Below are 27676 nucleotides of genomic sequence, written 5' to 3' on the forward strand. Positions count from 1 at the left end.
ACAAAAATGACAATCGTGTTTATTTGGAAGGGAGGAGGATAGGAGCTATGAGATGAAAAAAAATTGCTTTTGTTTTCCCAGAACATTTTTTTCATTTTTAAATTTATCCATTTTTTTCAATTCGAGCATGAAACAGTTTTTCGAAATATAAGCCACGTCAGACTTCAGCAGGTTGAGCAGGTTTCCAGCTCAGTTATCTACGCACAGCGAAAAAAGTTGTGATTCCAACATATTTTAATTTTATTTTAAAAGTTTGCGAAATTTAGTATTTATAACAGCTAAAACTTTTCAGTCAAATGCAAAATTGATTGATTTGAAAGTTTTTTTTTCTTACTTTGAGGTTGTGAATTTTTACAGTGTATCGTGCAAAATCAAACTTCGGACGCTTAATCACTTTCTGATATACAATCATCCTGTTTACTCACATTTTAAATCACACCGTTTAAATCACCATTGCAATCACTAAGTACAGTATTCATCTTTGAACTACGTATTTATTATGTGCAAGATTTTGCGAAGAATGTTTGCAATTTATGATAATGTCCGGCTTCTGTTTGATTCAAACCTCGGACACCGGCGGGGTTGGATTCATATTTCGGACACAAAGATTCAAACTTCGGACACCTGATTACACAGTACCGGGAAGAATAATTGAAAACAATTTTCACTGCACAGTTCAGACTGTCTTTTAATCATTTCGTCGCATTGTTTTAACATGTCTTATTAAAATTTAACTATACTAAAACAAGCGAAAACTATTAGTCTTTCCGATCCAGCTTGACGAAACATTTCGATGAAATATTTCAGAAAATTTCCCATACGAATTGAAGCGTCCGAAGTTTGAGTGTGTCCGAATTTTGATTATACACGGTAGGATCTTAGAACAAAATTTATAATACAATCAAACAAACTAGAGGAGTTTTACGTTTTTGGTAACACTGGCAGGAAAAAATAATATAAAGAAGCGTGTTCTATCGAACAGGTAAATACTTTTGATAATTTTTAAAAGTTATTTTGTCTTTAAAGTATTTATAATTTAGCACTTCTCTGATCACCCGGCAAAACAAACTGCCGAAACCGTAAAACTTGATCCAGCAGTTTGTTACCAACTTTAGCTTGAAGCGAAAAACGTTGAAGGAGGTTGGAATAGGCGCAAAATAAACCGCAAGATGCGAATGGGTTACCGGCGGTTGATTGCAGTCACCCCTGGAGTAGCAGTTCTCCGATGTGTAAGACGGTGTTTGCGAAAAGCTGGTGTTGATGGTTCGGGACAGTCCGGCTCAGCGTCTTTACCCATAGGCATGCTCTTCCGGATCGCACGTCGTGCTTGACGAGCTGTCGCCGAGATTTTCTTCGTGTCTTAGCCCGCATTAACCAACATAATTGCATCAAACTGGTCTGGGATGGGTTGATCTTAAATGTTATGTTTTTCTATGGGCAATAAATACTTTTAAGCAAATGGACGCTTCTTGCGTTTCTAATTTTTTTGTTTTTTTTTTCTTTTTCTAATATTTAAAACATGAATCAGAATTCAATCCGAACTGACAAGCAAGTTCATTAAAGTAAAAGCAAAATGAACTTTTATTTTAAGAGCAGCGACGATTCTGAAACAACAGTTCTGCCATTGTCAATCTCACAATGCTTAACTTTCTACTGAAAATCACTAACGAATTTTCTTAAATTTACCATCGTTTTCTTAGTTTTACCAACGATTTTTTGTGTGTGTATGGGGTCTTGCTCATGCTCTCTACGCGTGCATTTTCAATCGTAGAAGTGGAGACCAGTGGCGTGAATACGTACGCAAGCGAGTTATGGGCGCATTCCCGGTACTGGTAGTTTTCGTGATCGTCACGTGAAAGCGAAAATAGACCAAATGAAAATGTAGCGGGCTCTCGCGGGATCCTGATCACCTGTCACATTACAAGCAGTTATGATGAGAATGTTGCTTTGTTTTGAAATCTAAATTTCTAAATAGTTTTAATGGATCTGTGCAGATCTGTCGATAACATTATTAACATTATTGAAGAAGAAACAGCTTGCTTGCAATAGTTTGATGCGTTTTCATGAAATAAAAATCCATGAAAATTTGGTGGAATTCCTTTCATTGTTTATGTTTTCTATGAAAGCGGGAGAGAATAAAATGTAAATATCTCGTGACTTCTCTCAATGAAAATGAAAATCTCGCATTCCTAATTTCAGCATAAAAAACGATAAGATAAACGTTAATTTTCACCTACTCTTGCATCCCACAAAATTTGGAGTAATTTGCACCTCGTTGTACATAACACACAATAGTTGTAAAAATAAAGTACAAGCAGAGCCAATTGAAACTGATCAACTAAATTGCTTCTTATCTGCCGTAATCTGAAAAAGTGCCGTATGCGAAAATTAAGCAAAATCAATTTTTACAATTATGCTTTGCTTGTTTTGGAGAAGATCAAAGGTGTTATCGTATAATATGAATACGTTTAATCGATCTGGACTTGTTTTGTGGTGATTTGATTGGCAAATTCGCTTATAAATCACTATTGCGACAACTGGTGCTATAGCCACGACTGGTACATCTTAGCCTACATGTTTTCCATTTTTCTGTTCAAGAGTACTACTCGTTGACACCTTTTTTTGGAAAATGGCATATACGTCACTTTTTAAGATTACGGCAGTTATGTGATTGTCACCGTCAGTCACTGCACACAAACCCAACGCACAAGTTCAGCCCTGTCATATCCGAGTATCTTCAACGCTACCTTCAAAGAAGGCAACAAGACCGCACTCCTAACCAGTGTTGGTAAAATCATTCATAAATGTCAATCATTGAGCGCTCCCGCGTAAACTATCTCGTTTGCAAGTTCAAAGGAATGCATCACGTCTGAGTTTTTCATGCTAAAACAGACTTGATGACTTGTGAGGAAAGTCAGATTTTTTTTTGGAAAAAATGTTTAATTTTGATACACATAGTTAAGTTTGCCATTTTAAGGTGTTTTTATGAGATACTAGCTATATGTACCCGGCTTTGCTTGGGACAGAAAAGTAAATTATGCAATTAAAATGCCCAGACCTATTTCCCTACCCTCTCACCTTACCCCTTTTCTAAATGACCACCCCACCCCCTTTGTTAGCTTTTTCTCAGGATAGAGTACGTGTGTAGTAAATTTGGTGGAAATCGGTCCAGGGGTCCAGAATTACTCTGATTTTCCCGTTTTCTGAACAATACTTCTCCCTCCAGACTCCTCCCCCTTTATAAAATTACCCTTCCATATGATCGTCTCCTTATAGTGAACATGTGTACAAAATTTGGTTGATATCAGTCCTGGGAGTTGAAAGATAGACAGAATTGTTCGTTTTCTAAACAAAACCCCTCCAACCACCCCTCCCCCTTTTCCAAATGATCAACCCAATCCCTTTGATAACTTCCACTGGGGATAGAGAATGTGTGTACCAGATTTGGTTGAAATCAGCCAAATGGTTCAGAAGTAGTTTGCGAGCATACATACATTCATAGATTCCAAGCTATTCAGATAAACTTTTCCTGATTGTAAAAAATCTCAAGAAAAATTAGTAAATTTTCTCTGATAGCTTGGAGAAGTCGCCGTAGTCACAACCAACAATTTGGTTTCGCTGATGTTGTTAATTCAACCTAAACTCTGCTAACCTAAATGGAACGTCGATAAATTTCAAAAGGTTGACAATCCCTTCACAATTTTAAGATGATTGATAAAAAAAAGTGTGACTGAGTTGAAAATGGTCGATTGTTGCTTTACGAAATTAATGGATTATACCTTAAAGGGAGATATTTAGAATGATACATTTCCTTAGAAAAACTCCAATGGTAAGGACATCGGTGCTGATGAAGCATTTCGGCTTGTTTTACACACGGCTCTCAATGGCAATTGTACTAGAACGAAGCGTTTTATCACAAGAATAGAAATATTTCTCTGTCTCTTCAGGTGACGAGAATTTGTTTAATGTCTTTTTATGATCGAAAAAGCCTCATGCTTCTCGTCTATCGTCGTTAATTATCAATTGAGAGCCAATTCTGCAATCCTTGTTATGCCGTTGAAATTTTGAAAAAAATCCTGATTATTTATAGGAATTTCCTGGCACCAGAAATTTTTGGGCTGCAAAATGGTGGGTTGACGTCAAGGAAGGAGCGCCCAACATAGCTCTGGTTCCCACAAGTTCCTATCTCAAGCTTCCACGAGTCGTCCGAAGACTAAAGACCGCCAGCTAAGGGTTGTGTCCTTAGCTGGTAGTGCAGCCTGGGCGCTGTTGTCCTTCTGACATCAGCTAGAGTAAGAAAGTACGCCTCGAGCGTCTGTTCGACAGGAGGTGCGGCTCAAACAGCGTCTGCCAGGTACCCAGCGACTGATCAACAAAATGCTGTATACCCTGCTATACCTAAGGTGGCAGCCCCACCAGCGCGATGTTGGTAAAGCGACCCCGGGAAGGTCGGTAGAGAGGACTTTTTCCGTCCCATAATCGGTAGGGAGAGCTTTAACTCCGCAATCAATGACAACGGCCTACGACTAGTAAATTTCGCTGCTGCCAGAGGGATGGCCACCAGTAGCACCTACTTTGCAGGAAAGAACATCCGCAAGCACACTTGGAGACACCCAAATGGTGAAACTTGCAACAAGATAGACCACGTTCTGGTGGATGAGCGCCATTTCTGGGATGTTATCGATGTGCGGACATTGACTACCTCGTTGTCAGTAAAATTCGATCACGATTGTCAACTGTATCGAACGACAGATCACAGCAAACGATGCGTTACAATATCCAGCGATTGTCGGCCGAAGGAGTAACGGCTGAGTACCGCCAGAAGCTCAACGAACGGATAAGTGCAATCAACGTTAGCGACATGATATGTGGAGGTTTTATGAAACTGTCAATGGCATGCGGAGAAAGACAGCACCATCTCCCGTCATGTGAAACGACCAAGAGGGGAATTTGCTGACAGATAAAACCGAAGTGGCTGCCAGGTGGATGCAACACTTCGAGACTTTGTTGAATAGTGGAAGTGACGATGCATCGGTGAATAAAAATTAGCGACGATGGACAAGCTGTGGAGTCGCCTACACTAGATGAGGTTAGAAAAGCTATTAAAGAGCTGAAGAACAATACGGCTGCGGGGAAGGACCAGCTCCCGGCTGATCTTCTCAAACATGGCCGTGAGCAGCTTTATGAAGTTCTGCACCATATTATGTCGAAAATATGGGAAGACGAGGAATTGACTGCTAGCTGGTTGGATGGCTTCATATGTCCTCTCATTAAGAAAGGGCACAGATTGGAGTGCGCCAATTACCGAGGAATAACCCCCTTAATTCGGTGTACAAAATTATGTCCCGTATTCTGTTCAACAGATTGAGACCGCTTGAAGAGTTCTTCGTCGGCGAATGCCAAGCAGGTTTTCGTGAGGGCCGATCAACGACACATCAAATGTTTACCCTGAGACAAATCCTTGATAAATTCCGGGAGTACAACTTGCAGACACATCATCTGTTTATTGATTTCAAGGCGGCGTACGATTCAGTGAAACGAAATTATGCTTGAATATGCGGATGAAATATCGTCTTCATTTGTTACCTTAGATGAATTAAAGCAGGGTGATGGACTCTCAAATCTACTGTTCAATATAGCGCTAGAGGGAGCGATTAAGAGAGCTGGTATGCAAAGAAACGGTACCATTATCACAAGATCGCATATGCTCCTGGGATTTGCGGACGACATCGATATTATCGCCTTTGTGCCTTTCAAGAGAGAGAGGCAGCAAGGATTGGACTCACGATCAATACCAGCAAAACGAAGTACATGGTCGCTGGCAATCAACGTGGGTTCATTAGTGGTGGTGGTAGTGAAATGGTGCTGGATGGTGAAAAATTTGAAGTGGTAGAAGAACTTGTGTATCTTGGAACATTAGTGACGTGTTATAATGATGTTACCCACGAGGTGAAAAGGCGTATTGCAGCTGCAAATATGGCTTATCACGGACTTCGTAACCAGCTTAAGTCCTGTAGTCTGCAAACGAAGACAAAATTCGCGCTGTGTACCTCTCTGATTCTTCCGGTGGCTTTATACTACCATGAAACATGGACGTTAAAGGAGGCTGATCAGAGCGCTTTCGGAGTGTTTGAGCGTAAAATGCTGCGGACAATACTCGGCGGTAAACAGGAGAACGGTATCTGGCGGCGTCGCATGAATCACGAGTTGTTGTTCTTCTTCTTATTGGAATTACATCCCCATCTGGGACAGAGCCGCCTCGCAGCTTAGTGTTCATTAAGCACTTTCACAGTTATTAACTGCGAGGTTTCTAAGCCAAGTTACCATTTTTGCACGCGTATATCATGAGGCTAACACGATGATACTTTTATGCCTAGGGAAGTCGAAACAATTTCCAATACGAAAATTGTCTAGACCGGCACCGGGAATCGAACCCAGCCACCCTCAGCATGATCTTGCTTTATAGCCGCGCGTCTTACCGCACGACTAAGGAGGGCCCCTCACGAGTTGTACCAGGTGTATAAAGAGCTGGAAATTATTAAGCTTATACAACACGGCAGACTAAGGTGGGCTGGACACGTTGTTCGTATGCCGGAAGAACGTCAAGCGAAGATAATATTTAGTAGATAGCCCGGTAGAGGTCGCAGGCTTCGTGGAAAGCCGCGTACACGATGGTTTTTTGCAGTTGAAGAGGACCTGAGGGTGCTCAAAGTATCAAGTATCAAGATGAGTATTGTCAAGCAAATCCAAACTTGAAATTGAAAAGAAGTGTTGAGAAATCTGTGGAGCCTAGTTGGTAAGCCTTTTAAATTTAAAAATTATATTTTCTGTATTTCACCGTATAATATGAGTTGATTTATGTTATGTAATTAAAACAATGGGATCACCGATGTGAGCGCAATTAGCTTAAAACTTTGTAGACATATTTTGCTTTAAACTAATATGTTAAAGTATTCAACGAATTTAAATCATAATTAATGTATCTTTTTGATGTGTTTGAGTTCTTCTAAAGAAGAAAAACTCTCATTTTCACAGTTGACACTGAATAGACAATTTGTAATTCTACTTAAGGGAATTGACTGCCTTTTCTATATTATTTTAGCCAAATTCCGTGTTGACAACTGCAGGATTATGAATTTGTCCAAACCTCATCAAATTTCCTAATAATTTACTGGACAATGGCGTAGCTTTGCAAAAGAATTTCTTATTCGCGGGTTATGAATCTTAGGCAACCTGTCCCATTCTATTTCGATTGTGCCGTGGCGAAATCTCAAAATTTTAATCCAGCCCTGCGTGAACACTAGGTTGAAAGCAGCCTGCAAGTTGGGATTTAGTTCAAAAAACAAGAAGAAATTAACTACCAAGCAACCACTTCGAGCCATCGCCATCCATATCCCATAGAGCCTTGTCCCAACAACCACCCAAGCGAAAAGCCGATTAAAACCATCCGATACCAACATAAACGCCCTGACAGCAAGCGACTGGTCTACTCAAAATTCACCACCGCCGCCGCGCCATGCCACCACCAGGCCAATTAGCTATCGGCACCGCAGAGATTCGGATTCGCTTCATATATTCCGAAAAAAATAAAACCCCTTTTTGTGTCACTTTCCCACTGTCATCACCGAAACCAACGCCGCCACCACCACCGCCACCGCACAGTATGGTCTGAAATTCATAACTCATCCCATCACTAATTGCTTATTCTTCGTGGTCTCAGTGCCTTCATACGTCGATTGGACTGTAGAAGCAACACGCACCGATGTTCCGCCTTATCGCGTCTCCCTGATCAGGCGGTTTCATAAACACTTTTCCTAATTTGAGAGGATTAGCAGCAATTGAAAATAGCTCTCCATTTCATCGTTCTCGGTTCGTCCCGGTCCCAGTTGGGTTGGGTTCGGCGTAGGCAGGACAGGAGATATCTTTACCTGATTCACGGGTGGTGATATCCCGAGATGAAACAATATACATTTCCAGTTGGGTCTGTCCTTGTGCAGCGTCGGTCGGTACCAATGTACGCGAAAGGAACCCTCCGTCGTCGGTTTTATTCGCAGAGGCTGCCGGCAGCTGGAATTGTCCGACCGCGCGCGCAGACAGACAGGGACGAACATGAGAAGCACCCCGGCGGAGTCAGTGGAGCGAGCCATTTTTCGAACTCTGCTCGCTGATCGTATCGGCGCTGGTGCCTAAACATGAATCGCACTCGCGGGAAGCGTATTAAATGTTGTCCCTGGAGAGATCATTCGCTGCGAAAAGTCTGCTCGGTCGGGGACGCGATTATGGATTTCGGGTGGGCCGGCGTGAATCGGATCGTGTTCTGCACTGCGACGGTGTATGATTTATTCGGTGCCTGAGCCAGAGGTGTGTATTATGGTCGCGTTATGTAATTGATACTTTTTGCCTTTCCCGTGCATTCGAGATGTACTGAAAGGCTATCGTTTCAAACAGGAAACTAATTTTATTGCTTGCAAGGCTAAGAAAATATCAATTTGAGTGCTAGAAAATTAGAAAAATATTTCATGCCTATGAAGTGAATAGACATCCAAAATTCAAATGTTGTGTGGAATGCAACCACGATATAAACGATATTTTAATAGAATAATAGATTGCGTTACTTTAAAATGTTTTAATAAAAACTCAAATGAGAACCATTAAACATAGGTAGATTAATCACATGCATGATAGAAATCTTATATATTTTTTTAAATTTATTACAGGAAAGTGTTTCTTCAGAAATCTAATTCTAAAGAGAATGATGCTTAAATGAAAAAAAAACTCTCCAAACGGTCATAAAACTCAAACAACTTTTATCTTCTTTCTTCTTCTTCTATCTTATTTTTTCTATCTCTATATATAAAAATGAGTTTGCATTTCCTTTGAGGTAATATAACTCACGAACGCATGGACCGATTTGCAAGATTTTCTCACTAATCGATTCGTCTTGGGGTCAGCTGTATATATATGTATATATATAAGTTGGAAAATTTGACGGGGAAAGTTGAAAAATTGTCAAATTCAACTTAAGGTGATTTGGGAGAAAACCTAATGCGATCGTACAAAAAATGATCTATGTATAGTGCGGCGCTGCTGCAATAAACTCGACAATTGACAGTTAAAATGCAAGGTCGTGTACGCTCAACTATTAATTTATAATTATTTGATTATTTAATTTGGAAAATATCAACTCGGTATATTGTTAGACAATGTGTGATTTTATTTATTTATGTGTTTGCTCAATTTAAAATTTGTATGCAGGTTTGAATAAAGTACACCCAACCGGCGGTTGTTAGATTTTCTAACAATTCTGTATAAGAATCTACCAACACCTGTATAAGAACTGGTCATATGCGAAATTGTTAGATTCTTATACAAAAAATGTAAGAAAAGCTTACAATATTGTTAGATTCTTATACAATATTTGTATAAGAATCTAACAATTTCGCATATAGACGAGCTCGGTGGTCTAGTGGCTATCGCTTCTGCCTTATAAGCAGGAGGTCGTGGGTTCAATTCCAGGCTCGTCCCTTTCCTACTTTGTATTTCTATCTTAGTTCTTTCTGTGTTTCACGTTATACCAAAACGATTCCTACTGTTATAACCTTCCACACAATCCCAAAAACCTCCCGTGGCACCTATGAGAGGTCGTAGAGTTCTCTGCATCTTTCTTAAGTAGGTGTCCAACAAACCATCCTTCCCCCTTCCTCAGCATTCGCAAGGACGTGGCCAGGACAGATCTCGACTATTGGAGATTGCATTGCTTCCATCTAAGAGTTAGTGATTAGTCCCAAATCAATATCTGTGGTAACGGATGAAAGTGATACTAGTCTCATACAATAGTCTTGGCTTGTACCACCTACGAATTTGTGCGAACTGCTAAATGCTAATGCTAATGCTAATGCTAAGAATCTAACAATTTCGCATATGCCCAATTCTTATACAGGTTTTGGTAGATTCTTATACAGAATTGTTAGAAAATCTAACAACCGCCGGTTGGGTGTATGCAGATAAATTATGAACCAAATTCATGAAGATTTATTGAATGTGTAAAACTTTCCAAAATGGTCTTTTCAACAGATCTAAGCAGTATGAAAGCTGTTGATTGCAGTACAAAGCTCGACTCTTTTTACGTTGTGAGTTTTTTATGGTGATGGGCATTTTTCATCCATCACTTTTTTTATGGAGTTAGCCTTGGAAGAAAAACGAAAATCGTGACTGCTAGATGAAAACCTTTTTCCGTTTCATCACTTCTTCACAAATTCTTTGGTGCGCTGCGGTGGGAGTTGAACCTTAACAATAATATCCCTGAGATGCGCTGACACCATTTTCACGCTATCTGCATGTAGGCATTAGGGTCTGGGTCATTTGGCATAAAGTCATTTAGCATAACGCCATTTGGCATAAAGTCATTTGGAATAAAGGCCATTTGGCATAACGGTCATTTAGCACAACGGACATTTGGCATAATTTTGAACTGCAACAAAAAAGTGGGTCATTTGGCATAATTTGGAACTGTTAAGGACAAGCATCTCGAAACGCAAAACAAAGTGGTGAGTGCCCTTGAAAACACAAGTGAATTTAGTTTTGGATTCTGTGACGCTTGTATTCTGTATTCTGAACAAACTTTTATTTTCATAAGAACAATCACTTTTAATTTTGAAGAAGAGATCAAATCCCCCATTGCATTCTTGCGGGCAAACGCCCCCTTTTAAAGAAAGGATCACTTCCACCATTACCTTAATCCGGTCAAACGCCTACTTTTAAAGATAAGGAATCACATCCACCATTGGCCTAATCCAAGCAAATGCCTACTTTTCAAGAAGTGATCATATCCACCCTTGCCTAAAAACTTGCCAAAACAAAATCAGCGTTCTGAAAAACAATCTATTTATATTTATTTAGGCATCCCACCGTGCTGCTCCACTCATTAGGAGCGATCATTTGGCTGCCGGTAGTTCAGCAGGTTAGTTGGTTGCACACATTGCGAAAGAAGAGAAAACTGACACCACAGTGCTGTTCATCGATTCCCCATGAAGGAGCCTCGAGTGCATAAATAGCTATGAGGAAACTATTCCACAAAAAAGGAAGTTTGATTCTCAAATAGAAACCATTCGTCTGTGTGTTATAATCGCGGTACCGTGCCGAACGTTGCGATAGGTGTTTTAAACAGGGCAAAGTTCTGAAATGTTCCAACTGCCTGTACGTGCGATACTGTAACCGATTTTGCCAGAAAGAGGCATGGCCAGACCACCAAGATGAATGTGGCAAGCCGAAGGCCATAGGAGCCAGCACTGTACCAGATGCTGTCCTGATGATGTCTCGCATAATCCGGAAGCTGCAGAAGGGGGGCGATTTTCAGAAGGGTTACTACACCACTAAGTTCTATCGACGTTTTAACGCCTATTCTCATTGCGCCCGGGCCGGGCCGGGACGTTTGTATACATCAATTATTTTAAAATTTGTATCTGAAATTCCTCCTAGAATTTCTTTGCAATTTTGGCTATTATTAGTAATTTAAAAACTCCTAGACAAATTCCCGAGGGGGGAGGAATTCCCGAAGAAGTTCCCGGAGGAATTCCCGAAAGAGTTCCCGGAGGAATTCCCGGATTAATTCCCGAAGGAATTCCCGGAATAATTCCCGAAGGAATTCTCGGAAGCATTCTCGAAGGATTTCCCGGAAGAATTCCCGGAGGAATTCCCGAAAGAGTTCCCGGAGGAATTCCCGGATTAATTCCCGAAGGAATTCCCGGAATAATTCCCGAAGGAATTCTCGGAAGCATTCCCGAAGGATTTCCCGGAAGAATTCCCGGAGGAATTCCCAGAGGAATTGCCGAAGAAATTCCCAGAGGAATTGCCGAAGAAATTCCCGGAGGAATTCCTGGAGGAATTTCCGAAGGAATTTTAAGTAGGAAATTCTGTCGGGTATTCCTCTGGAAAATTCTTCGGGAATTCCTTCGGCAATTCCTCCGGGAATTCCTTCGGCAATTCCTCTAGGAATTCCTTCGGGAAATCCTTCGGGAATTCCTCCGGGAATTCTTCTTGGAAATCCTTCGGGAATGCTTCCGAGAATTCCTTCGGGAATTATTCCGGGAATTCCTTCGGGAGTTAATCCGGGAATTCCTCCGGGAACTCTTTCGGGAATTCCTCCGGGAACTTCTTCTGGAATTCCTCCGGGAATTCCTCCCGAAGGAATTCCCGGAAGAATCCCGAAAGAAAACTCCTTCGGGAATTCCTCCGGGAGTTTCTTCGGGAATTAATCCGGGAATTCCTTCGGAAATTCCTCCGGAAATTTCTTTGGGAAGTTATCCGGGAATTCCTTCGGCAATTCCTCAGGAAATTTCTTTGAGAATTTATCCGGGAATAGCTCCCGGTAGAATTTCCGTAGGCAATCCCAGAGAAGTATTCGGAATAATACCTGGAGGAATTAGAAGGAATTCCTGGAGGTATTCCCGGAGGTAATCCTGAAGAAATTTCCGGAAGTATTCTAGAAGAAATTTCCTGAGAAATCATGGAGCAATTTCCAAAGGAATTCCTGGAGGAATTCCTGGAAAAAAATGACCGAAGAAACTTCTGAAAAAATGCCCTGGTTTCCGGAGGAATTTCCGAAGGAACTCCTGGAGAAATTTCCGAAGGAATTCTTGGAGGACTATTCGAAGAAACTCCAGGAAGTATTTCCGAAGGAATTCCTGGACGAATTTCCGAAGGGATTCCTGGAGGAATTCTCGGAGGTATTGCTGGAGGAATTATCGGAGGTATTCATGGAGGAATTCCTGGAATATTTTTCGAAGGATTTTCCAAAGGAAATCATTGAGGAATTTGCGGAGGAACTCCTGGAGGAAATCATGGAGGAATTGCCGGAGAAATATCCGAAGAAATTTCTAGATGGATTTCTCGAAGAGTTTCCGGAAGAAATTTCGGATAAATTCCTGTAGAAGTTTCCAAAAGAAGTATTGGAGGTATTTCCGGAGGAACTTCTAGAGCAACTTTCGGAGCAATTCCTGGAGAAATTTCCAAATCAATTCTGGAGGAAATTCCAAAAGATGAATTTACGGAGAATGAAGAATTTTTAGGAGGATAGCTGTGAAGGAATTACTGCAGAAATTCGCGGAGGAATTACTGGAGAAATACCTGATAAAAGGAGGAAGAATTTTTAGATGAATTTCCGGTGGAAACCCCAGAAGTATTATCTTAACATTTATGAGTGAACTCTCGGAGAAATTCCTGAAGAAACTTCCAAAAGCATTCCTGAGGGAACTCCCGAAAGACTTTCTGATGGAATTTCATTTGGAAGTTTTATAGCGATTCCAGGATGAATAACAGGTGGAATTCCCGGAGACATTCGGGGAAAAATTTTTGGAAGTATTTTCGGAGCAATTTATGGAGACATTGCAGGAAGAATTTTTGAAGGAATGTTTGTTAGAACTCCCGATAGAATTTCAAGGAAAAATCCCGGAGGAATTCCCGAAAGTTTTTCCATTGGAATTCCCAAAACATGTTTATGGAATAAATCCTGAGAGAACTCCTGAAAGTTTTTCTGATGAAATTCTAGAAGGAATTTCCGGAGGCACTCGCGCAAAAAAAAATCTTGAAGTTGTTGAAGACTTGGAGACTCGCTGAAAACATTCTCGGAGGAATTCCTGGAGGGATTGGCAAAGGACTTGCTGGTAAGGGTATGCGATAACACACTTTTTCCTAACGAAACGAAACGAAACGAAATTTAAAATGTCTATGTTGATTCGGATCGAAACCAAACGAAATATAGATTTCTTTCGAGACTTCGAAACGATACGAAATCGAGGGTCGTTTAATTCGAAATTTTTCGAAACGAAACGAAATTTTGATTTTTTTTTTACGCGGAATTTTTATTGAATTGGTTTTACATTATGTACGCAATTCTGATTTCACTTTTTCGAAGTCGAATAACTGTTTTGCGACCAAAAGAGTTATAAAAACTGAAGAGGCAATCTGTGATAAATCTCCACATTCTCGCCCCATATACCATTGGCGATAAGGCAATTCTCCAGCATTTGTGCCGCTTTCATAGGAATTCATCGTGGAGCGTGTGCTCCTGAATCTGATCAATTTTATATCAGTTTTATATAAAGTATATAAAAATAAAGAAATTGTGGGATTTTTCATATATGGATTCAAATTTCGTTTAAAACCTTAGTTCACTTAAGAATTATGTAATTATGCTGAAGCATACTTCATATTATCTTGTCAGCGTGGTTTTACAGTATTGGCTTAGTCAAAATTTGAAAACGAATGCTTAGATTTGTTTTTTTTTTTATTTAGTGGGATACTTAACTATGTATTCGCATCTGTCAGGCGTATACGCAGATATAGAATTGATATTACTAGATCAACATTTGAAAAGGGTGTGTCTGCCAAAAAATTTTCCTTCTTATTCCTCGTTTACATATATAGCATACATTTGCTCACTAGAAGAATCATGTGCATTTCATAGTCCGATAGTCTTATATACAATCAGCTCGACAAACTGATGTATTGTGTGTGTCCTTGGCAGATGAGAACAGCTGTTATGGTCAGTATGTGCTGAAAGCAATCATAAGTAAAGAATTTTCAGCAATTTAAACCGTTCTGGATTTTTTTTTGCAGATTCCATGCGTGGATCTAGAAATGCCCACAAATCTGCAATGTTCCTCACATATTGTGCAAATAGTCGAAGAAGAGCTTAATAACGTTTCTTAACTGTACACGTCGTAGTTGCTAATCATGATTGGCCGAGAGACAGCAAATATGCATAGCTCACCAATTAAATAATATTCTTGGGATACAAAAAAGTTATTCTTATTGTATGCTTGCTTCGGTGTTTCCAATTCATGAACAATAACGATGCTGGTCAATAACGGTGCTAGTCAATTTGGTATTAGGAGAGGAAAATTAGTGTAACACTCATTGTTTTTAGAGACCGAGGTATGCTCTGTATCTCCGTGAGCGCTACGGAAAAGGAATCGTTGGTTAGTTTAGAAGGTATTCATGTGAAACCCCTTGGTAAGCGACAAAATATTTATTGTAAACGAAGTTATTTTGAAAACAAGAAGATGAAAACTGTGTTTCAAATCAATCCAACGCAAGATCAATGTGCTTCGTTTAATAACCTTCTACAACACGATCGATTCCGTACTAAATAATGTTGTATAAGTATTGCACACATCTAGCTGTCTGAGCTTAACTACAGATAATGAATTTTATTCATCTTCTCTCTTTTAAAATCTGTTTTGGTTTCATGTTTTTGAATTTCGAATAATTTAGGACCAAAAAACAATTTTTTTTGGTTGTTGAAAACCACAAGGTTTGAATTCAAAGGAGAAAGACAAAATCTTTCACTTTTATGTCTGTATACTCTCTAGATAGGTGGCATACCGTGAGAGACGTTTTTCGGAATCTGTTGCAATAATGAACTGATTCGGGGGCTATGCCTCATGATAAAGCCCATATCAAAATTATATCAACGTTATTATGTTTATATACGTTATTATGTTTTAAATTTCTTCAACAAAATTTGTTACAAATTTGAAGCAAAATGTTGTTAAAAGATCTAAATTTATATAAAAAATAACACTACTTTAAACAAAAAGATTTCAAATTATGCTACAGTTTTATCTACACAGAAAAAAATAATGAAAACTAAGAAGCGCGTAAAAAATAAAGACGTGGAAAATTAAGCTATTTTGGGGCGTACATGGATATTTTCAACAAATACACCCTAAATGTATGCAATTTCTATAGCATTATGTCAGTTTCTATAGCATACATCATATAAAAGTGACATAATGCAATGGAAATTGCATACATTCAGGCTATAAAATCGTTTAAATTTACGCTCTTTTTGACATTTCCTTTATGTGCATTACTTTCGTGTAAATTTCAACAACTTTTTCTATCTGTGTATATGGCTTGAAGTCTTTAGCATGCTTAGATGACCGAAGAATTTCAAACAAATCCTGATTTCATCAATCAAGTTTCTCAGCAAATGAGCAATATTTAAAAATTTTCAAGATTTCTTGAAGTTTTGTGGAAAACAATTATGATCTCATGCTTTCTAAAATAGACCTATAAGGCGCAGAATCAAAAATGTGATACAATATTTCCATACCAAATTTTCAAAATGACTTATCTGCCTTTGTAAACAAAGATTCAAACGTCGATTTGGCGATTCTGATAGCACTCCCACGCAAATCAACCCTATCAACACGTAGGCGAAAGCTCCTGCTACGCGTTGATGCTGTTGGTTTGCTTTGGAGTGCTATCAGAATCGCCAAATCGTCGTTTGAATCTTTGTTTACAAAAGCAGATAAGTTATTTTGAAAATTTGGTATTGATTTCATATGCATCTATCCAATTCAGGCATTTCCGATTTGTCTGGTAATGTGCTTTAGGGATTTCGTAATGCTGCTATTTCTTGAAAATTTAAAATGTTCAGTAAACAATTTAGGCTTCTTTATTTTCGACAAAGTTTTGGCAAATCTCTCAGATTTTAAAGAGAGGTAATTTGATGTTGTTGATGAGAAAGAACTTAGAATGCTGTTAGATGGATTATAAAAATCCACAGATCCAATTTCCAATCCAATCCAATTTTGCTTTGCTAAGGCTCGTATGATTTTTTCACGACATTTCTTTTTTATAGGCTGAGTGTCATGGACCATAATTTATAATGTTCAAGTCGTGAATGGATGTGTTGTATGTAAATAGGTCAATGTTTGTTTGGTCGGCCGACTTGCGAACAATATATACTAGTTGTATCTAGCATTGAGCGAAAACGATAACTTAATTGTTTTGAGTGAAAAAGTAGAAATAATTTAAAAAAAAGTTAGAATAGAAAAAGAAAAAAAAGAAAAAAAAAGAAAAAAAAAAGAAAAAGCTAGAATTTTCCATTAGTTACGCCAATGTTTATCACTTCGCGTTCTCCCACACTAGCTGGCGTGATCAGCATCAACACGATCGATTGCACACTGGTCAAACAAATTTCTGCTACGCGATCATTCCGCATTCATATTGTGCAAATAGTAAAAAAATATCACAAAATTTTAATCATGGAAACACTGAAGATGTTTTATAGAAGAAAACTACTTACGTATTTGTCGACTAAGAATGGGGTGAGTAAGCGTTAATAGAAAAATTTGTATAACCTTAAGTTTTGAAAACAATTTAACCATTTTGTTCAGCGGCGCAGCCAAATTTTTTTTTTGGTGTTAAGTATGGATTAGTTTGAATTCGTTTCGAAATTCCGCGGAATTCCGTTAAATTTCGTTAGAAGCTAGTTTTTTCTAGCGAAATTTTTATAATTTTACGAAACGAAACGAAATCAAAAAATCAGATTTCGCCATGCTCAAATTCCGCGAAATTCCGCGGCATTTCTCCAGCAATTCATCTGGGTACACTTTCGGAGGAATGTATTATCGAACTACAAGAACGCAGGAAATCTATTTGCTCTCATCCTCGCTTTGATCAACCAGCAGTAATTTCTGTAAGTGCTGTTGAAATAATTCTCGGAGGAATTTTTGAAATGATTGCCGAAGGACTTGCGGAATATTCAGGAAGTTCTCGTAGATTTCCTTCAGGATTTGCACCGGGAATTCCTCCAGCAACTCCTATGGTAACACTTTCGGAGAAATCCATGACCGAACTAAACAGAAATGCAGCAATTCTATTTACTCTTATCAAGTGAAAATGAGTGAAAAATAATATCTACTTTGCTGATTGCTTCCAAAATGAAAACAAAAACAAACTGTCAAAATCATGCGAGAAGCTTTCGTTGCTCACGCATACAATCACAAACAAAAAGTATGCTGCCCACCGGGCTGCAACCGGGGAGAGAAAATATCGTCGGCAAGAAATTTTTATGACAGCCCCGGTGCCGCCCCGGGCACGGCGCGCCGGTGCGATGTGAACGATTGCATTGAAAACACATGCAACCAATTTGAAACATAACCCGACCGGGACCCGGCCCCGGCCCGGCACGGCGCAATGAGAATAGCGCTTTAAAGACCTAATGACGCATGAGGACAATATTAGGAATGATGCACAACGAATGGAACAGGAACTGAAACTGATGAATGCCGGCGCTTGTCCGAACGTCGACTGCCACGAACCAATATCAATGCTGGATCGAGAGGTGTCCGAAAAATGTCCGAGCTGCGACAGCGACATCAAACATTCCGCGAGGGAGAAAATCCGGGAGGTTACCGACTTCACCTCGGCTCAGTTAGCTAAGACGAAAAATGTTGCTTATTTGAACATTTGTCAGTTGTGTTTGAGAAAACAGGGAAACATTCTACACTATTACAACGCATGGTACCTAAAGACACTGGATCACGCCTTCGAAGGAGCTGTTAGTATGGAGAAATGGGAAGATGCTATCAACTATGGTCTGCGACTTTTGTACAAAAAATTGTATTTTGGCCATTACTCATTCTATGTCAACAACTCGAACGCAGACATTTATGATTATTGCTAAATATTAACTGTTAAAAGCAGCAGCAGGTCCAAACTAACAAAACATAACCCGACCGGGACCCGGCCCGGCCCGGCACGGCGCAATGAGAATAGCGCTTTAAAGACCTAATGACGCATGAGGACAATATTAGGAATGATGCACAACGAATGGAACAGGAACTGAAACTGATGAATGCCGGCGCTTGTCCGAACGTCGACTGCCACGAACCAATAGCAATGCTGGATCGAGAGGTGTCCGAAAAATGTCCGAGCTGCGACAGCGACATCAAACATTCCGCGAGGGAGAAAATCCGGGAGGTCACCGACTTCACCTCGGCTCAGTTAGCTAAGACGAAAAATGTTGCTTATTTTTGGACATGGCAACATGGCATGGCATGGAAACATTCTACACTATTACAACGCATGGTACCTAAAGACACTGGATCACGCCTTCGAAGGAGCTGTTAGTATGGAGAAATGGGAAGATGCTATCAACTATGGTCTGCGACTGAAAGACGGATTCAAGAAATACAACGGCCCGTTTCACCCCTTGTATGGGCTGCTTTTGTTGAAAGTAGGAAAGATTCAGCTTTTAAGAAAGCTCGTCAAAGCAGCGCTGCAGAGTATCAACGATAGTGATTTTGCGAGTGACTAATGGGGAGGAACACGAGTTGTATAAACATCAGCTGATCCCACTGCTTTGCCAAGCGGCAAGTGCATATAAAACGATGGACAAATAATTATTGTAAGCCGTTAATAAGTAAACAAATCATATACTATTCGTTGATGCGTTAAAAAAAAATCCGAGCAAGCGCCTAGTATTAATGAAGGGATCACATCCACCATTGCCTTAATCCGGACAAACGCCTACTTTTAAAGAAGAGATCATATCCATAATTGGCTTATCCCGGCAAGCGCCTACTTTTAAAGAAAGGATCACATTCACCATTGCCTAAATCCGGGCAACAATGGTTGAGAATACGTGCAAAAAAAAAGGCTGGATTATTTACGCGCTTTTTGTACAAAAAATTGTATTTTGGCCATTACTCATTCTATGTCAACAACTCGAACGCAGACATTTATGATTATTGCTAAATATTAACTGTTAAAAGCAGCAGCACGTCCAAACTAACAAAAAACGGCCCTATGGAAAACACACTCCACCGGCACGATTGTGACAGAAAATCGGTACGATTTTGAAGCATTTGAATAATCTGGATCTGAAGGATCTAGAAAATGTGAAAAAATTATAGATTCCCATGATATACGGAATCAAAAATATCTGAAGGTAGAAGTTTAGGTCATGACAATGATCTCAATCGGAAAGATATGAATCAGTTCCAAAATCCGAAAAAAATGAGATATCAGAGAATGCCTCAAATCTGGAGCATTCCTAAATCTGCAAAGATCTAACAATCTACTAAATCAGGAAAACTTCTGAAACGTCACCATCTCCATTTCATTGCTTTCAAACAATGGTTGTTCAAACTGAATATGTACTTCCAAAATACAAGGGAAAACGGAAAATATTCAGTAGTCCAGTGAGGATTATTTCGCTTATCGAAAAGTTTCCACAACTAGAAGAGCACAAATCAAACAAACGCTTCATAATACATTACATGTTACATACACAAACACAACTCAGTTAAACTTAAATAAAAATATAGCATACCAAAACGATGAGATATAAAAAATTATTTTTACTTCACTGAACAATATTATTTAAATTAACAAATATGCATTACGTTTTATATTTGAACACTTTTAATAAAACATCGAAGAAATTTTCAAGTCGCAGGCTAAATGCGTTTCTGTTGACGGTACAGAATCGTATTACGTAGTGAGATTTTGTGAAAGAATTTAAATGTATAAAATATTGAGAAGAGTTTAAATGGCTTTATTAAGCGGCGCAGCCAAATTTTTTTTATGATATGGAAATTGGAATTATTAAAAAATAATTTCGAAATTCTGCGAAATTCCGTTAAATTTCGTTGAAAGAATGATTTTTTCGTCGATTTTTTTAAAAATTTAACGATACGACACGAAATTAGAAAATCGGATTTCGCCATACTCAAATTCCGCGGTACTCCGTGGAATTTCGTTTCGAATGCACTAAAACGAAATTTTTCGAAACACCGCATAAGCTTAGTGATACTCATGTTTTTCTTTTGAAATCCCTATTCAGATTGCTATCAGAAATCAAGGTGGGTGTAGTCCTTGATTTCAATCTAGGATAAAAATCATAAAAGCATGAGGATTACTACTCCAGGCCACGCCCATCTTCATCACAACTTGGGAGGGGAAGGAAGTGTTGGTGTAGTACTTACTGAACGAGAGGCCCCCGACTCAGCGATCATAAGTACCACGGAGTTGGATATTGGGGAAGGTATTCTTTGGGTCAGGATTTGCCTGTAGCTGACAATGTGACCGTGGTAGATCTTATACCGTAACACACCACGCAAAGGTGTCTACTCAGCGTTAGGGGGTGTCCTGTTTTCTCATAAGAGTAATTTTTCACAAACTGGTACAAAAATGAACGGATTTGGAGGGATATGCTTCATGATAAATTCCTTTAAAAATCTCTAAACGAGCTGTTGTGGGGGAGTCAATCTTGATCGCACTTGTATCAGATTGCGAATAGTTTGTTATTATTGCTTTGAATGGTTATTAGAGATTTGTATGACTCTCTCTTATCCGCTGTACATATCGATTGAGAGTGAATTATGTGATCCCTATAAACGAAAATGCGCATCAATGTTGATTCGAAAGCGCAATCGAACGTAAACAAGAATACAGGTGCAAACCACTTTGTCTCACTCATGATTTCCACTGCGAAAAACAACGAACAAGACGCAGGATGATTTCTCAAATTTTTATAATTAGCAACATTATTTATGACCACCGTCGTCGCCGTCATTCACCTGTTCATTGCTCGCGTTGATGCTCCTGCTCACGATAATTAATAAGCAATGCCCACCTCATAAATAATTTACAAATAGATCCGCATTTCTTTCCTTTCGTCAACCTCTTGAACAGTCCCGCCGTCATTCATTCCCGCGGTTACTTCTGGGCACGCATAAATGTTGAGGAATCCCCACCGACAACCCCGAGGCACGATCCGCACTCGAATCTACGATTCTTGCGGCATGTTTTTCCTTTCTTTAGTTAGACGAAACCGTTTTGCGCCATCAACGCGCGCGCTCGCCTAATCTTGATATTCATACATTTTAATGGCGCCTTTCTTTGTTTTCCACCAACACCTCCCTCTTGCTCTTCCGCAATGACTGCGTTCGATTTAGATTCATAGCTGAGCAATGGACATTATAGGCGTTGTGCGTCTCGGGCCATTGTTTCACCATTTTCTCCGTTCGAAGTCATTCATCAACGTTTTGACACCCAAACGCGAAGGTGGTGGATTGCAACCAATTGGAGCAAATAATAGGTCTGTCCCGTTTGACTTTCAATACTCAAACTGTATTCATCAATTATAAAAAAAATCGATAATTAGACGTTTTCTGGGGAAAATTATAAATGAAACATTTTCAAGAGTGCAGATGATGATAAAGTTTGAATATCAATCTGTGTTTCAACAAAATTTAAAAAAAATCTATCGTGTAACCAGCTTTGGAAAAAAATCCGGGAAACGTTTGATGAGTTACGGTCTTCAACAATGCTCGGAATGTTACAGTTGTTTGTAAGACATTTATTATTCTTAATTAACGTTTCTATTATTTCAGTTTCTAGCCTTTCTTGCTATCCGTCCAAACGTCGCCACTAGTGAAAAAATGGACAAGCAACTTATTCGTACCATTTGCTTGTTTTCAGTGGCCACTAATTCGTAAATATCGTCACGCCACATTGTTTGTCGGGTTAATCATTTTGGAGGCTCCCTTTCTATGCGGGCTCAAATCGACTAACTGCCTGGGAATCGAGCCAACCGAAATGGATCCATCCGATTGAAATCTGAAGGGGCAAAGGTGCAACCGAGTACGAGAGCGAAGGTGTCTTAAATTGTTAGCGATAATGAAATGCAATCAAGCTTGGCTTGGTGTTGCCCGGCGGTGCCGTTCGTAATGCTTCAATTTTGGCTGAATTAAGTTCGGGTCACGAATTGGCAACCGTGGGTGCGGGTTCTTGCTTAGGATTGCCATTTTGAAAAGTATGAAGAAGTGTGGCAAAAACTGCTGCGGTTAATTTCGGCTAATTGGAAGAGTGCTTGATGGTGAAATATTTGGTGAAGTATTTAATCAGTTTGTTGAAAAAAGGCGTGAAAATAAAAAGTCTGTTTCACCATGGATTTCATTTTATCATCAATCAATAAAATTTTATATTATTTCCGTGTTGCCGCCAATCGTTAAAAAAAACTTGTATCAGGATTGCACGACCTGTTCATATATTTTCTCCTCATGGCATCAGATTAACTCTCAAAATGTCTACAGGATGTTTTGTAGTTCTTTGCTTGCTAGCCAATATCGAACTATTGCAACACCACCACTGGTTTATAGTACTCTGTCGAAAAGGGCTTAAAAGTGATAATGGCTCAAAATACACCATCAAGCTTTTTCGATGTTTTATACTTCATATCATACATCGATGTTTATTAATTTCAAAGTTATAAATTGAGAGCCGTGAACCCATCTAAAAAAGCTTTCTTAGAATAAGAAATATGTTTTCCAAATTAAATATTTGCCCACTTAGTATACAGAACATGTGTTCTAAATTAGTTATACTGAACTGTTTTTTTTTTTTTCTAAAAAATTACTTTTAATGTTTTTTTCTTAAGCTGAGGCACTTACGATTGGGTTACAATAGATTCATCCATCGTGCTAAACAAAAACTTGCAAGTCAACCAAATTGTTAATTAAGAAGAAAGTAAACGAAAGGAGTCAGTGGTGATTTTTTCAATCATTTCTCTGGAAATGATTATCTGCACAGGTCGTCGCATCGACACTGTCGAGTGTAAACCTGGTAAACCTATCTAAGCTCTAAAGTAACACATGTACGCCTTACAAACTCGCACACACTATCTAGGTGTAAATCGGAAAAACGCCAGCACCACCCGCTCTTCATAATCCTGTGGTGGCGTTTTTCCAGCTCCAACTCGCACGAACGAACTGCACCAGCAGACACTGACTGTGCAATCTAGCCGGTGCGGAGTGGGGCGAACGGAAGGAGCATACCGTGGTGGCAGCGAGCTGACACGCCTTTTAGCACCTAGGTCTGACTGTAGGCTGCAGCAAGCAACCGAAGTGCACTGAAATTGCACTGGAAGGAAAAAAAGCTTCATTGCGCCCTTGTTCTTTCTACGTACGTATGCATTGGCTGCCAGGCTACGTTACTTTTTGCCCACCCTTTGGGGTTTCGCCTCTCTACACAGTCGCCGACGCCGCGCCGCCACCAACGCCACATATGGCACTTATCGTGTTCGGCCACGCTATCATCACTACATTTTTTAAGTTCTTTCTCTCTCCTAGTGTCAGTTGGGCTTGATTCGACGCCTTTCCGCGCTCGATCACTGCCGTAGGTATGAGGGTGCGGACGGCTCGCACCCTTGCATCCCGGATAGGGGTGCCCATGAAGATTGAAAGTGATGGGATCTTGTTTGTGTCTGGGTAACACGGCAAGACACTTCGGATTACTGTAACAAGGCAACTAATCTATGATTTGGTTTGGCGTTCAGCTTTTCAACTAGATGATAAACTGAACATCCATAGCGAAAACAACCCATTCTGGGGTGGGAGTAGCGGAAAAGTACTTCAGAATGCGCTTCGAGGGTGTAGACATAATTAATTTACCTTTCAATTTCTCTTATCGCACTTGCAGTTCATTCATCATCGAGTTTGAACTGTGCAGAACATCAAAGTTTTTTTTTCATTCTCTGTTTTCAATGGAACACGTCGGGTGTACGCGTTTTCTATTCCTCAATCCACAGCCGTGGAAATTATTTACAGAGATCGGAAACGCACGATGCGAGTGCAACGGTGCGGTGCGTGGTACAGAACTGAAAACTCGCCGCTCCGTGTTCATCAAGGGATAAACAGGATTAATAATTATAATCAATCCTATCGAAATGCACCGGGAAGAGCTTCCCGGCTGTGCCTTCCGTCCGAAACATTCCGCTCTTCAAAACGTTAACTCAGTGCACACAACTCTTCAAGGGTTAACGTGGCGATGCACATACGCACACATGTTCCCGTTTTGTATGCTATTTTGGAACGACCCAAACATGGCGGTTCGATGGCAGAAGGCGAGCATATCATCAAGAGGCGAAGAGATGGCCTACTATGTTTTATGCAAATGTGTGGAAACCCGCGCCCTTCGTCTTGCCATCCTCCCGGGCGTTAACGATCGTCGTGTGTAGAGTGTGAATGTGTGTTGGTTACGCAGTTTATCCTGATTTTCGATAAGATGTTCGTCGAAGGACTACATTAAATTAATGTTATTATTATAATTGGCATGAGGAAAGTGGTTCAAAATTGAGACTTGCATAAATGCGAGAATAGGCTTTTTCATGTGAAGAATGAAATTTATTATTAATTATTTAGGATCAGATAATTCGGTGGGTAATTGAATTTCAGAGTTTCTCCGATATTGAGATCTCTACAGTAATTGTGAAACCTTCTTATATCAACATATCTATAATGCATGTGTTGAACCTGCGGACATAATGACGAATCCCTACCATAGGCATCTTCGAATGTGTGAATTATTCATTGCTGGCGATGCAAATGATGATAATAACGAGCCGTCCAGGGAGAAGACGATGATGATGATGATTATGACACCAGCACTGAAAAGCATCGGAAGAAAGGATTCGAGGATTCTATTCATTAGTGATGAATGGTTAGAGCTCAACGATCCTGTCCACCACCGTACCACCGTGCCTTATTCGTCATCGCAGTGCAGTCGTCGAATGAAAAGACTCTCCGGACTCTCCGGACGGGAGCTTTGATGTAATTCAATATGAAGCCGCTCGAGTTCGTCACCGCGCGCCGCCACAGCAGCCGGTACCTGGTAGAAGAATTGCATCGGTGTACGTTCTCGGACCAGGAGAATGTGCATTTAAAAGGATATGCTGGGGTAAGCCTCTTGTGGTTGACTATTGAGTAGGCTTTTAATAATTCATCAAATGACGCCTTCTCACAAACGATTTTGCTTCGAGCCAGACCGAAGGAATATTGCAGATCTTGGAGCATTTTTTTCCTAATTGTTTATCTTAAATGATTTATAATGCGTCTTCAATTTGTAAATGAAACAACAATCGTTTAAACAAAATACAAATAAAATTGCACAAAAAACAAAATCAGTCATTTACTATTGAATAATATTTTTCGAACATTCATTGATAGGTGATTTAGATTTGCATAATAATTGTTCAAAAGTCCGATGCTGCGATCAGTTTTGAGTAAGACATTTGAACTGTGATATGCCATAAACGATAGAACTGCCTTTTTTGATACCTTTTACTTGTTTAAAAGGGCCAATTTTGATTACCAGATTGTTGTTTTGAACGCAGAATGAGATTAAACATTATTATCGATCAAGCAACAGCGTAATACTTTTTGAAAGTCATATTGTGTCTTGTGTCTAATCGCATTTTGAGACTAGTACCTAAGGCAAAATATCTCACTACGATAGATTTTTCGTTGTCCCAACTAAAGACATTCAGTGTGCAGAGCAAAGGGTTGTTCCAGTACACCAGGATGCCTTTCGGCATATAATCCAGCTAATCTGGTTGATGGATACTGTACTAGGCCATGGCGTACTGAAAGCAAACGTTTTCGTCATAGTCACGGAAACGTCCGTACAAGAGAAGCATCAGCCTCAACTTCAGCATAAAATTGGAGAAATCCTAGATCGGCAAGAACGAAATACACTTCTTATGATATATTTTGAGCAGTTTTTTATAGTGACAGGACGTCCGCCTCGACGGATTTGAAAGTCATTCGATGGAACTATGCTACCGAGCTGGCCTTAAGTGATACAAAGGAATGCCTCATCCTTTCCGCAGTCTGCGACAGTTCAGACTTCACTCGGATACGAGTGATATGGCAGTTACCGGCAGGGAACGGGTAAGCTGCTACTACTTGCACAAGTTAACGACACCGCAGAAGAACTACCACACAGTAGAAAAAGATTCTTTGATGGCAATCCTGGTCACCGAGGTTTTCCGAGGATCTGTAGAGGGGTAACATTTTTCCGCTTTCACCCAACAAGATTTTCAACAACACGATATGACTGTGTTGCGCCGAAAGGGTTAGGAAAACGTGGTCCTCGATACATTGTCACGCAGTGTTGCTGCAGTCCAGGTCACTTCTATTACTGAGAAAGGGTTCCGATAAATCTGACGGTGTTATTGATAAATTATATAGGGGAAAATACCTATTCTTGGCAGTCTAAGACATTCGTCAAATTGAATGATAAAAATAATGTATAATTACACTAAAACACAGGTACAGTTTAACTGGTATACATTTGTATGCTCTTTCTTTGATGATTGGTGTTCACTAAATATAACAGCTTTTACCACAAACTCAGTAAATTTAATATAAAGTTACAGGTCAACATTTCTTCTATTGGCATAGCAATTTCTATTATCAGCAATGAGTTTGCTCCCTTTAGCAACTAGACATGGAAGCAGAAAACTGGTAATGTATTGGTGCCAAATGCTGGTTGTTTATATCCTCCAGTAGTAAAATTCATTCATATTTATCGGCCGCACGCTCATCTTGCTTCACTCAATTTTGGAACAAACTTTATTGTTTATTAAAACTGGCTTAAAACAAAGCAGGAATTTTTAGCCTTGGCATCAATTTTATGTCATGTAGGGGGTCGTTCAAAAATGGCATCCACAGTTTGAGGGGGGAGGGGTCAAGATTTTGTGACAGTGTGTACACTCGGTCTACCAAAAAGCATGACAGAGGGGGGAGGGGGGTCTGAAAATCTCAAAAAGTAGTAGACGTCATATTCGAATCACCCCTAGACAGATAGGCAAAAGCATTTAAACACATTGTAGAACAAATTTAACCCTTATGCGGCCAACAAAAAACAGACGTGAGTGGCAGATTGGGTAGTCGTGTACCCAGATATTGACAATTTCATAACTTTAACCATTTCAACCTATTTCAATAATGTTGGCCATTTTGGAGAAGGGAACTTACATGCTTTTTGTCCGTTGCCACGATTTACATCTTTTGTCTTTTGTAATGCCTTATAGTCG

At 39.7% G+C, this 27676-nt stretch overlaps 1 protein-coding gene and 1 pseudogene across 5 annotated transcripts in view; one reads left to right on the forward strand and one right to left on the reverse strand.

Annotated features, from left to right (window-relative positions):
• LOC134219428 (optomotor-blind protein) overlaps positions 1–27676 on the reverse strand; it is a 428474-nt gene that overhangs the window by 217331 nt on the left and 183467 nt on the right. The window lies entirely within an intron of this gene.
• On the forward strand, positions 18014–19246 carry LOC134219362 (histone-lysine N-methyltransferase SMYD3-like; annotated as a pseudogene).

Source organism: Armigeres subalbatus, chromosome 3 (genome assembly GCF_024139115.2).
Source record: "Armigeres subalbatus isolate Guangzhou_Male chromosome 3, GZ_Asu_2, whole genome shotgun sequence".
NCBI lineage: Eukaryota > Metazoa > Arthropoda > Insecta > Diptera > Culicidae > Armigeres > Armigeres subalbatus.